Below are 13,386 nucleotides of genomic sequence, written 5' to 3' on the forward strand. Positions count from 1 at the left end.
TGAAACATCGCAAGGTGAAGCCATAATTCATCACCTTTCAGTATGACGTCATGAGCGTGTTCCACACTTGAAATGACGTGCTTTTGGAGCTTGGAAGTATAATTTCCATTCAACGATCCGAGTTTGTTAAGTTTGAGCATATTTTCAACGTCAAACACCATGAAACGATATTTATCCTACATACGTGAGAGAGATACCCGTGAGATAAAAATCGTTCAAATCACACGTGTGTATATCATGTAAATGAGGTCAACCGGAAGGTCATGCTATGTAAATTAGTAATTACATATTCATGAAGAACTACTTTTGCAACAAAATGGCAACTGCCACGAAACCGATTTGTCAACACTGAAAGAATTTTTTAGTGATGAGCTGTTCGAAGACATGTTTGGTGATGACGCGAATGACGAAGTCGATGAAGAAAAAAGCGAGTCATCCATGATTTTATGATTTTTCTCCAATAGACTCATTCGTTCAGACAAACAAGAACATGAACACTCTCCGAAAAACGGTTTACGATATACGTCGCCTATCGACGTTTATGGCGAAACACGGGGACAAAAGAAACATTAGCACCATCCAACCACAAAAATTATGCAAAATTCTCTGCTCTCTTTTCATGAGTTTGAAAAAACCGGATGGCAAAGAGTATGAACCATCCCCACGCTGAGGGGCCTTCTCAGCAGCATCCATCGACAGTTGAAGTCTAAAAAGTACTGTGCACCCGTTATAGACGGCCCCGAATTTGCACTTGTAACTGAGAGAAGTCGTGAAGACAAAGCAGAAGATTGTTAAACAGGAAGGTTGTGGCAACTTACCTAACTGCTCAACCGCTGAAAGATGAAGATGTTGACAAGCTGTGGCAGACAAAACAGCTCGGAGTCGCAGATCCAGAAGTAATCCTGAATACTCTGTGGTGGCAAAACACAGTCAACTTTGGTCTGCGCAGCGTGACACCTCACAGGCACATGCAGTGGGGAGACGTGTCCTTGCATGAAGACAGTAATGGCAGAGAATATCTCCAATTTTGCGAAAGACAATCCAAAACATGCCAGGGCGACATGTGAAGAAAAGCTGGGATCATCAACCCGAGGTAGATCTACACCAACCACTCTGCACGCAAGTTCCTAGTGCAGAAACTTTCCGAGAATAACGTTCCTCCGACCAAAATAATGCAGCTATCTTGGGCACAACAACGTTAAGCAGCATTTCCCAAGAGGAACACCGTGGCTTCAGTCTGATGCTAAACGGCACTGCACCGGTCTCGGAGCTGTCGCCAGTGTCGGCAGACGACACATTGGATTCGCACGGCCACTTCAACTCCAGCCGTCTCCACTGCCACTGCCACAATCACATCCCAGCAAACGCTAACAACACTGTTTGCAAGGCCTGTGCACGTTGGTACCATCAACATCAACCAATATTTGTCCAGTCACCAAACCGAGAAGTGACCATCTGAAAGCTGTCGACTCGCCTGGCTCCGACTTGACTGTCATCCTATCGCGGAAGGATATGCTTTGCTGTTGTTGTTCCTTTTGGTTTCTTTTATCCTGTGGCCACTGCTTTTCTTTTTATCTGGTATATTTTGAAGTGACCATCATTTCGTTGTTCGAATTTATTTAATCAATGTTCAATATTAAACTTAACAGTGTTAACAAAGGCGAACTACTTTGTCCTAGTTTGAGAGTGTGTGTCATGGCGGAGGAATGAATGTCAAATTGAGTAAAGTGGTTTGAAGTTCTAAAGCGGGTTGATCCAAAGGCAATAGCGCTGTCGGTGACTTTTAGTTAGATCTGGCACAGAAGTATATAATGTAGGATAAACAGAATACTACATGGCTTGCTGTGTCGTACCAGATTTACACTCGTTGCTTTTTCAAATAGTGAACAGCTCGCTTTCGCTCGCAGTTCACTATTTAAAAAAACAACTCGTGTAAATCTGGTACGACACAGCAAGCCATGTAGTATTCTCTATATATTTGGAATCAGAAAATGATAAGGAATAGATAGAAGTTGTTTTTAAGTGTCTTTTTTCATAAATAAAGATAGTGGAAAATTTCCTAAATAAATTATCATTTAATTAATATACTTACCCGAATCACATTAGCATTGAGTCACCTGAGATGCTTATCACTGAAAAACGCTTACCCGGCTAAAGAATTTAAAGGGAAGCAACCCCATCACCAAAACGAAAGTGAAAGTAGCTTTGGTAATGGGCCAGTACACCGGGAGTTACCTCCCATACGGGTGTATGCCACGTCACTTCCTCTAGGAACACGTGCCTATTATCATACGGCTTTAAAAAATCTTAAAACCATAAGCGGGGCAGGTGGGAGGGAATACAGTATGTGATTCGGGTAAGTATATTAATTAAATGATAATTTATTTAGGAAATTTTCCATTTAATATCATATTCTTACTCCGAATCACATTAGCAGATAACATCAACAAGGCGGTGGGCTAGAAATGAATCAAAACTCACCATCAAGTTCTGGACAGGAACTGGCCTGCTGCTATGAGCGCTGGAAGGCCTCTGGAGCCATCCTGTCGAAGAGCTGTGACGTCCCGAAGATAAAAGTTTATGAAAACATCTTCGGAACGCCAATACGCAGTTGTCAGCACCTCCTCTAGACGTCTGGAGCGCAGAACTGCCAGAGAGGATGCCCACGCCCTCGTCTCATGGGCTCGGGCCGAGTCAAGTGGCAAGGAGGGCATAACCCCCCCCCTCTTTGTGCGCCTCCACTCATAAGCCTGCTTGATGAGCGAGGACACCCACCGGGCCAACGTTACCTTCGACAAATCTTTCTCGCGCCTAGTAAGGAGAGAGATAAACAACAACTTCTGAGAACTAGACCGAATCGGCTGAGTCCGGGCTAAGTACAGACGAAGTGCCCTCACAGGGCAATTGACCGAATCGGGGTCACCCGGGGCCAACGCGCTGGTCAGAGCCTTAACTCTAACCAGCGGAGAGGCCTGCCCCGGAGACTGATTCTTGGCCAGGAAATCAGGCCGGAAACGCAAAGATGCGGAACCGTCCGGCTCAAAGGAGATATCTCCAGGCTGACCCGACAGGGCGTGGACCTCGCTACCCCGTCGGGCCGTAGCCAACAAAAGGAGAAACAGCGCTTTGCGAGTGACATTGAACAGACTGGCCTCGCTTAAAGGCTCAAAATCCGCAGAACGAAGGAATTCCAGGATTAAAAACAAGTCCCACTTGGGAGCGGGCAAACGAGCTTTAGCTTCCTTAAGAGCAGCCCCTTTAATGACTGCAGCTATAACGCCCCCGACTCGAACAGAACGACCAATCTGCTGAAGAGTCGCCGAGATAGCGGAGCGCCGGACCCTCAACGAGGAGACTGAGGCGCCCTGTGAAGACATGAAAGAGAGGTGGTTAGCGACCTGAATAGAGCGCGGAGCCACCGAACTCACCCCTCTAGCTGAACACCAGGCAGTCCATGCCTTCCAGTGGGAAGCATAAACTGAAGAGGTGGACGCTCTATGCGAGCGAGCCACCAAGTCCAGAGTCAAAGACGACGCCCCAGAGCGCTTCAGCGAGTCCCGAACAACTTCCACACGTGAAGCTTCAGAAGACTGGGCTCCTCGTGTGGAATGCCTGTTCGGGGCTGCACTAGTTCCCCTCGCACGAGTGCGAGAGGGATGGGGGGCCCTTGGGCAAGCCGAAGAAGATCTGGAAACCAGACCTGCGACGGCCACAGAGGAGCGACCAGAAGAAGAAGGGCCGGCTCCTCCATCTCCGCTTTCCGGATTACTCGGCTGAGTAACGGAAAGGGAGGAGTCTGAAGATCTGTATGTGCCCCCCAACCCTCCCTGGACGCATCTGTAAAGAGGTCCAGGTCGGGGAGGGGCACGACGATCGGAACACCTCTGCAGACCCACTCCGTGTGCAACCACGGAAGGGTCGCAGACTGGAACCATCCCTGCAAAGGGATGAGGGCGTCCCAGTCCACCAGAGGAGAGTCCACAAACGGCTTCAGCGCGAACTGAAGCGGACATTTGTGGACCCGGCCCAGTGAAACCAGAAGAGCCATAGACTCCATCTGCCCCAAGATGGAGGCGAGCGAGCGGATGGAAGCCATCAGGAGAGGTAAAGTGGAGCGAATCTGAGCTTGGAGCTTGTCCACCCTTCTCTGAGAAGGCTGGACAGTCCAAGCGACCGTGTCGAAAGACATCCCCAGATAAGTGAATGTCTGTGACGGGGTCAGCTCCGACTTTACCCGGTTGATCGAGAACCCCAACCAGTTGGATTCTCGAAGAACCGTCAGGGTATCCTGCGAACAGCCGCTCTGGGACTGGTTCATGATGAGCCAGTCGTCCAGATAAGCCCGCAGACGGATACCCTGGGACCTCACCAGTGCACAGACCTGTCTCACCACCATGGTGAAAATCCACGGTGCGAGAGACAGCCCGAAAGGGAGTGCGCGAAACTGGTAGATCTGATCTCCCCACCGGAAACGAAGCCATTTCCGGTCGGTCGGATGCATAAGAATGAAAGTATGCGTCCGTGAGATCGATCGAGGTCACCCAGTCTCCTGGGCGGAGAGAGTCTCGGACAGAGGCTGGCGTCTCCATCTTGAATTTTATCTCCCTCAAGAAAGTATTGAGGAGAGATAAATCCAACACGGGACGCCATCCTCCTGATGCTTTGGGAACAGCGACCAGACGCCCGTAAAATCCCAGGGAGCTGTGGACCCGAACTCTCTCCACCGCGCCCTTCTGCTCCAGGGAGGCAATTTCCGACTGCAAGACGGAACGTGCTTCCTGCGAGAAGGGGGGCTTGAACCGCGGAGGCACTCGGGTAAGAGGCGCCTTTTCCTCCCGCCAGAGTAGACGGAAGCCCGAACTCACCACTCCCACAATCCATTGGCTGTCTACTACCGACATCCAACGAGAAAGTGCCCGGGAGGGGCCTCCCGCCATCACCAAGGTGGAGGGCGGGAGGGAGGTGAGATCGGGAGCGCTTCATTGGGGGTGTGGCTTACTTCCAGAGCCGCCACGCCCCCTCCCCGATGCCGTCCTCTTCTTCCCACCACGAGCGGCCGGCGAAGCCTGCCGCTTCTGAGCTGGCTTGGGGTTAGACGATGTCTGAGCCTGCTTCTGTTTAGAAGGCTGAGACTGTTTCACCCCCTTCAGAGTGTAGTCAAGGAACTGACTGTCCTTGTTTGACTGAATCTCCTTCTGTCTGGCATCCAGTGCCAGCGGACAGAAGAGAGACTCCTCTGAGACCGGGGAGACTCTCAAGGTCTCCCTAGTAGCCAGCTCCGTGAATTGGGACTGCGAGAGGAAGAGATCCCTCCTGCAGAGTACCGCTTGGGTGTACTGCAGGGAGGAAAGACGCAATTGTTCCTCATTGACCTTGGCCAATGCGGTCAAAAGCGCAGAGACATCGTCCGCATTCTGTTCTTCACTGAGAGTGAAAGGAACTAGCGAATCGGTCAATGCCCGAGACAGAGCCCGAACGAGAGTCTCCGCAATGGAGGACAGTTCGATCTGCCGACGTCCAACCTCCTCAGCAGAGAGGAGGGAAGCCTCGGAAACCGGCAAAACCGAATCACGCTTGATCGGTTTAGTCAGAAGAGGCAGCAATTCCCGGGAAACCGGAAGGGTAGCCCTAGGGAGTGCAAAAGACGCCAGCCAATTCTGGCTCTGATTGGGCATGCCAAGCTTCCTATTGGCCGTAGGCACGAAGGAAGAGGCTTGGGCAGCTGAAGCCACCCACTGCTGAGCTGATTCCGGAACTGGACCAAAAGGAAGCAGTAACGGAACAGGCACTGGCCGAATACCACTCCCCGCATGTGCTGGACGAACCAGTGAATGCGAAAGTTGGTAAGCCACTGACGGAGACTCGGCGAACCGGAAGGAAGAAACATCCTCCTGTGCCGGCCGGAAGTCCGCCATGGCAGAAGGAACGAATGATGCGGAAGAGTCCGCAGCCACCACCCCTTCAGGAAAATAACGAGACGTTACTTCCGCCGCGACGTCAAGAACAGACTTGAGCTTCGACGGAAACACGCCCCGCGACTCCTCGCTGACCACTGATGGAGCATCAGAATAGTCACACGTGGAACCATGACCGAAGTCACCAGTTCCGGAAGCAGAAGCATGCCCTGGCAAACCGGAAACCGGAAAAGCCTGAGCACTAACGTCATCCTGCCGCCCAAAACCCTGTGAAGGTAAAGGGTAAGCAGGACGACCATCCGCAAAAACCGGAGCTGGATGAGCTGACGTCACTCCCCCGACTGAGTGGAGTGATGCCTGCTCAAGCCTAGGCGCTTGAAAGCCGGAAGGCGCACGCTGTAATCCACTATCTGGTATCCGGAAGGAACCACCAGAAGAGGAAGAAGCGTTTCCGGCCGAAACCGGAAGTGTAGTCAACGGAACCGCAAAATGCGGAAGTGAAGACTGCACTGGTTGACTTCGCGATCCGGAAGGACCGGAAGTCAGTGAATACTCCATCCTGCCGCGACCGCCGTAGCGTGCCGGAGCGGACGGATCATCACTTCCGGCAAGTGCCGGAAATGCGGCAGTCGAAACCGACTGCCGCCGCTGTTCGAACAAGTCCGGGGCCTCGTAGGTTATCGCCGGAAATGAAAGATCAGCAAGGTATCGGTCGTGACCCGATGCGAAAGAGCTGTCCCCCGAAGGAGAACGTCCAGGCGCCTCACGAGGGCTATCGGACCAGCTCTGCTTACCAACCGACGCTGAAGAGGGAGGACGCTGCTCCAAGCCGGAAGTGGAGGACAAAGACACGGAAGCCAATGCCCGGACGTCACTGCCAGATGCCGGAAACGCCGAACTGCTGGCGACGGAACGCTGAAATTCTGCCTGCACCAAGCTGCGGATTTCTGGAACCAGTGACTTTAACAGAGAGGAAACCAACGCACCTTGTCCAGGTGCTAACAAAGAAGACGAAGTCTCCGATGTAGAGACAGGTGCAGAAGTAACAGTAGCGCTAGGCGCCGCAAAAGAAGCAGAAGTAGTAACAGCGCTAGGCGCCGAAATTGGTACAGCCAACAAAGTGTTACGCTCTTGGTCTGTAACAAGTAACGTTGCTTTGGAAGAGGAAGACTTAGCCTTAATTTTCCCCTTGGGGTCCGACTTGCCACGGCGCTTGTCTGAATCAGACATGTTGACAACAACACGTGGCAACGCGAAAAAATTTACTGAAACATAAGTCTAAACGACTGGAAAATTCAGTAAACACACGCACTAATGCGTTAACAAAATACTATAGCTAAACTTGCCCCACAAGCAGAGGCACGGAGAGCTACAAACAAAGTCACACGAGCTAGAAAACTAACTCACACAACAAAATGGCGACACGCAAGACACTGACACAAACGTCAACAACACGTGGCAAAGTAAAAAGATTTACTGAAACGTAAGTCAAAACGACTGAAAACACAGTAAACACACACGCTTACGCGTCAACAAAATACTAAAGCTACACTTGCCCAAACAGAAAGAGGGCACGCAGAGCTACTAGCAAAGTCACACGAGTTAGCTAACTAACTCACACAACAAAATGGCGAAACACGCAAGTCACTGACACACAAGTCCGTAAAAAACGGACAACGTACAGTAACGAAACAGCGCAAACAACCAACAACAAACGGGAACGAGCTCACCAAACTGTAGGCAAGGCGAGCAGACAAGCTGGGTAACGTGGCCGGCGGGTGTCACTCAAACACACAAGGTCAGCCACAGAGCGTCAAAAAGTGAACCGTCCTCTCCGAGGTGAAAAAGACGTATGATAATAGGCACGTGTTCCTAGAGGAAGTGACGTGGCATACACCCGTATGGGAGGTAACTCCCGGTGTACTGGCCCATTACCAAAGCTACTTTCACTTTCGTTTTGGTGATGGGGTTGCTTCCCTTTAAATTCTTTAGCCGGGTAAGCGTTTTTCAGTGATAAGCATCTCAGGTGACTCAATGCTAATGTGATTCGGAGTAAGAATATGATATTAAATGGTTATTTATCGGTTTTCTTCATTTTTAAGCATAATTATCAATACAAAACAACAAAACTATATAGTTTTAGATACAGGACGCAATAGGGAATACACCAATATAAATTTTCTGTTTCAAATATTAGTTTTTAAAAATGTAAAAAAATGACATATTTCGAACAAACATTTCAATAACAAAACTTTAAGTGACCAAGCTGAAATGCAATCCCATAATCCGGCCAAGATCTGAGATTGTGTGATAAGAAATTCGATCAAATTGATGAAAAACTGTAACTGTGAAAGTGCTGCCTCGACCTTTTGGCAAACGATAAAATATGACGTCATCAAACTGTCCTATCAATAAACGGAAAAAACCTTCTATGAGAAAATCCAATCAAAAATATCCATATCAAATTTCATAAAGATCCACTCAGTATATTATGAGATATGATCTGCAGTGTGAAAAAAAACAATCTCACGCCCATAACGCAACTTATTTGGTCGTGTTCTGCCGATACTATAATGTTTTTCTTTCCTAAAACACACTATAATAGTAGCCCTTCCCAATGTCTATGCTAAAACTGACTTGTCTGTGTTGTCAATGATTTTGCAACAGTGTGAGAACAAAAAGTTTAACAAATCTCACGCCCATAACGTTGTGACACAAAAACTCATTTGGTCGTGTTCTGCCGATACTATAATGTTTTTCTTTCTTAAAACACACTATAATAGTAGCCCTTCCCAAATGCAATGCTAAAAATGACTGGTCTGTGTTGTCAATGATTTTCTGCGAGAATGCGATCTATCTGTTTGTCGCAAAGACCGTGTGACACGAAAGTTATGAGCGGAAGACAAATCTGCTGAGTGCAATTACGTTTCAGAAGATAGTTGGTTAAAACAGTTTATCACTCAGACACGCAAAGGAACACTATAACTTTATTATTCAGGCCATATATTTGCTTTCCTTTGTCATGTATGAAAGCACTGGCCTTGGTTGAAGAAAGTGACCTGACGCTGTGCAACAAATGTGTCGCCATTTTCCGCCGTGTTTTGTAAATAAAACGTGTTTACTACCCACACATAAAAAACGATGCTGTTGGTTCTTTTTATTTTCTTATTGTTTGATTCATGCTTAGCAGTTTAGTATGCTTTGTTTTCTTCTCAATTCAATGGATGGCTATAAAATAAGCATTTAAATGTGAAGGTGTTAACATTACCCATGATCTGAGCTGTTCACATATATAAAAAAAAACGCTCGCGCTGGACCCGAGTACTCTTCAGACTGGCTCGCTCAATAAATATAAATGTTTGGAATGTCTGTGGTGTGAATGTTGGTTTCTGACCAGAAATGCAGATCTATCTCTGGCCGATTCATAGATTCAACCTACAAACTGCGACCTCATCTGTGATCAGATATGTTTCGACAAGCATTAAACGGATGAAATTAACCACATGCAGTTTATTCTTCAGAAAAATGCAGCGATACGCACCCCAAAAAATGGGTTGGGTTCGGTGATTTGTACATAAACGTCTTCCTCGCGATAGATTCGCTTATTATTTTGTCTTATGCATATGAAGCCCTCATCAACACGAACACAATGATTGCAGAAGCAAACTCTGTACCTACACGACCGAGACACAAGACTGATTATTTCACAGCTGCAATGAGAATAGAGAACAAAGACGTTTTGGGTAAGCTTACTCACGTCAGGTCTTCACTGACAAGCTAGGAACAGACGGAAAATTCCGAACAACAGTAAATGACGTCAAGGTCTCTTTCGCTTTGCGTGTAACTTTGTCATGACGTATTTTTGTGTGACGCGTTCGGCTGTTCTATCAGGTCAATGGCTGCGTGTTGCCCCGCCGGTGTGAACTCCTCCTACGGCCAAGTCGTTTTTGTGGTTTATTTTGCATTTAGGTCCCAGGTAACATTATGAAGTTTTAATACGATCAATCGGACCTATTATCAAGTTAGTGTATCAACTTTTGAACGAACTGCGCCCAGTAGTTTCCCAGCAATAAGCTGTTAAGTGGAGACAGACAGACACACACACAATTAAAGTCTGCTGAGCCCTAGTACTAGCGTACTCGGGGATAAAAAACGCTGGCGCTGGACCCGAGTACTCTTCAGACTGGCTCGCTCCCCCAGTATGAAAGTTTTTGTCTTGTGCACGTGGATTTAAAAAAAAAAATTTTTTTAATTTATTTTACACAATTAAAAAAATTATTAGAGTAAAATAAAACATTAAAACGTTCATGATAAACAATAGTAAACAAGAATTAAAAAAAAAAATAAAATAGACCGCCCATGCCGGGAATCGAACCCGGATCACTTGGATTTAAAAAAAAAGTATATATATATTATTTATTTATTTTACACAATTAAAAAAACTATTAGAGTAAAATAAAACATTAAAACGTTCATAATAAACAATAGTAAACAAGAATTAACAAAAAAAAAGAAAAAAAATAGACCGCCCATGCCGGGAATCGAACCTGGGTCACTTGGATTTAAAAAAAAAAAAAAATTATTTATTTATTTTACACAATCAAAAAAACTATTAGAGTAAAATAACGTTCATAATAAACAATAGTAAACAAGAATTAAAAAAAAAAAATAGAACGCCCATGCCGGGAATCGAACCCGGATCATTTTGGCCATAGACTCTCTCGTGCTCTCTGTCTCTCTTTCACCGAGACCAAACCCTGCATTGTAATTTCTTTGCCGAGACCATTTCCTCACCCGTTGTCTGGCTTGCAAATCATGCTTTTCTCGTCACTGCGTGACGTGTTCGCCGCTCAAGTCTCCCCTTTAGTTCAGGCTGTTCGCAAAGCGACCAGCCTCCCACGCAAAAACTCCCACCGTTAAGAGTGGCTTTTGTGATTTATTTCGCATTTAGGTCCCAGGTAACATTATGAAGTTCTAATACGATCAATCGGACCTATTATCAAGTTAGTGTATCAACTTTTGAACGAACTGCGCCCAGTAGTTTCCCAGCAATAAGCTGTTAAGTCGAGACAGACAGACAGACAGACAGACAGACAGACAATTAAAGTCTGCTGGACCCTAGTACTGCGTACTCGGGGATAAAGTACATATATACACACACACACACACACACACACACACACATACTCACACACACACACACACACACACACACACACACACACACACACCCACACACACTGTGACTGTAAAAACTCACATTAGGAATAACATGACAGGCCCATGTCAGAACTCACATTAGGAATAACATGACAGGCCCATGTCAGAACTCACATTAGGAATAACATGACGGGCCCTTGTCAGAACTCACATTAGGAATAACATGGGCCCGTCATGTGGTTCCAATTGTGAGTTCTTACATGGGCCCGTCATGTTATTCCTAATGTGAGTTGTGACATGGGCCTGTCATGTTATAGGTATAACCAATTGTTTTTTCAAATTCTTCACGCATTGATGTTTTTTGATCTGCGCTCAAAAACAATCTTTGTGAAGTCGAAATTTATTCAAATAAAGAGAATTAATGGCCGCTGTGTATTTTTTTTATTTTTTTAAACACAGGTAGTGCACCACGAAAACAGTGTTCACTCTAAACAGGGGAGTTGCTAGAAAAATACGAACACTTTATGAAAGAAAGTTTCACACAATGATTTGTGATCAGGAAAACTGTTTTTGCACCAAATTTCTTTCGATGTGTCTAGTTATCTCGATTTATAATGTTGAACATTGCAGAAAGTTTTTGAAACAGACTATAGTTTTTGAAAAAGACTTTAGAAGAGAGAAAATGTAAGTTTTACGCCCTCACAGCAAAGCCATTAGGGGCATGTTACACGGGAAAACCCGGTTTTGTATGAAAATAAAAAATACAAATGCAGGGGGGGGGGGGGGGGGGGGGGAGGTAGACAGCTGGCTGCCGGCTGCTAGAGGAGACCTGAAATGGGCTAGGGACCGGGTTGGGTCGACTTGGGTCAGTGCTGAAATGGTTACTTTATTGGCTGTTGGCCGAACGGACACCCGGGCTTCATAGTTTTGCATGCATGTATTCGTGTTTCCAAGGCCTGAGGCTTTCGCTGTGACCCTGGGATCTTTATCGTGCGCATGCGTGCACACGGGGGTGTTCGGACACCGAGGAGAGTCTGCACAAAGTTGACTCTGGGACACACATCCCGCGCCGAACTTGGGGGTTGAACCCACGCTGATAGTAACAACCGGTGTTAAAGCCAGCGCCTCTACCGACTGGGCAAACTCCCCACCCAATATGTTGGGGTCAAGAAGTTTCATGGAGGGCGGGGGGTGTGGAGTAACACATAGTGTTTTGCTCAGAACATTCCCACCCAAGCAGAGCCGCGCTAGGGGTACGCATTACCGTGAAGCTGGACTTAATGTGGGTCTATGTAAGCAGATGCCAGCGCAAGCAATCTGATGCAGAGTCAGGAGGCGGTTTGGTACAAGAGAACCTTAGAGGCCACAGCCTCGGCCGTCTAAGGGATCTGTGTGTCTGGAGGCACATTTGGTTTCTGAGGTTCAAGCGGAGCTGGTGCCTCTGCTCCCAAGTTCCCGTGTCTGGAGGCGTTTTGGGTATGGAAGCAAACCTGTAGGTTGGGGCCTCTGCCTTTCAGGATGCCAGGACTACAAATAAACTTTAGTGTAATTTTAGGTTTATGAACAATTCTGTATGATGCTAGGTATGGCTTTCCCGATTTAACATATGAAGGAACCCATTGATATTAAGGGAATTAAGAAATTTTCTGGATTACAGTTGTTTAATTGTTTGTAAATCCACCCGATGAACATTGTTGCAAAAACAATCTCGAACATCTTTTGAAAGCATGAGTTTACGTAAGCATTCGATCGAAAAATAGTTGGTTACTGATGTCAGGGCCAAAAACTGGGATCCCAATCGATCGCAGCCACTGGTCCTGGGATTCTTTTTGTTTAAAGTGATAGACTGGATTTATATTGGTCGATTTCAATACACTCACACAATCACTCAGTCATTCGCCCAATACTAAAAAGATGTATTTTCTAACACAGTGTTTTAAAAGATAAACAAGAAATTTATTACGTTCAGACAAACAAACAGGACGTCACTACACATTCACCACCGTTACCTTCCACAAATATAGAATACAACAAGTCTCGTAAGGCGAAAATACAATATTTAGTCAAGTAGCTGTCGAACTCACAGAATGAAACTGAACGCAATGCCATTTTTCAGCAAGAGCGTATACTCGTAGCATCGTCAGTCCACCGCTCATGGCAAAGGCAGTGAAATTGACAAGATTAAGAGCGGGGTAGTAGTTGCGCTAAGAAGGATAGCACGCTTTTCTGTACCTCTCTTTGTTTTAACTTTCTGAGCGTGTTTTTAATCCAAACATATCATATCTATATGTTTTTGGAATCAGGAACCGAC

At 46.5% G+C, this 13,386-nt stretch overlaps 1 protein-coding gene across 1 annotated transcript in view; it reads left to right on the forward strand.

Moving 5' to 3' along the window:
* Window positions 1–13,386, forward strand: part of LOC138968735 (CD109 antigen-like) — a gene marked incomplete at its 3' end in the record, with an annotated part of 90,789 nt that overhangs the window by 39,850 nt on the left and 37,553 nt on the right.

Source organism: Littorina saxatilis, linkage group LG6, assembly GCF_037325665.1.
Source record: "Littorina saxatilis isolate snail1 linkage group LG6, US_GU_Lsax_2.0, whole genome shotgun sequence".
Lineage (NCBI taxonomy): Eukaryota > Metazoa > Mollusca > Gastropoda > Littorinimorpha > Littorinidae > Littorina > Littorina saxatilis.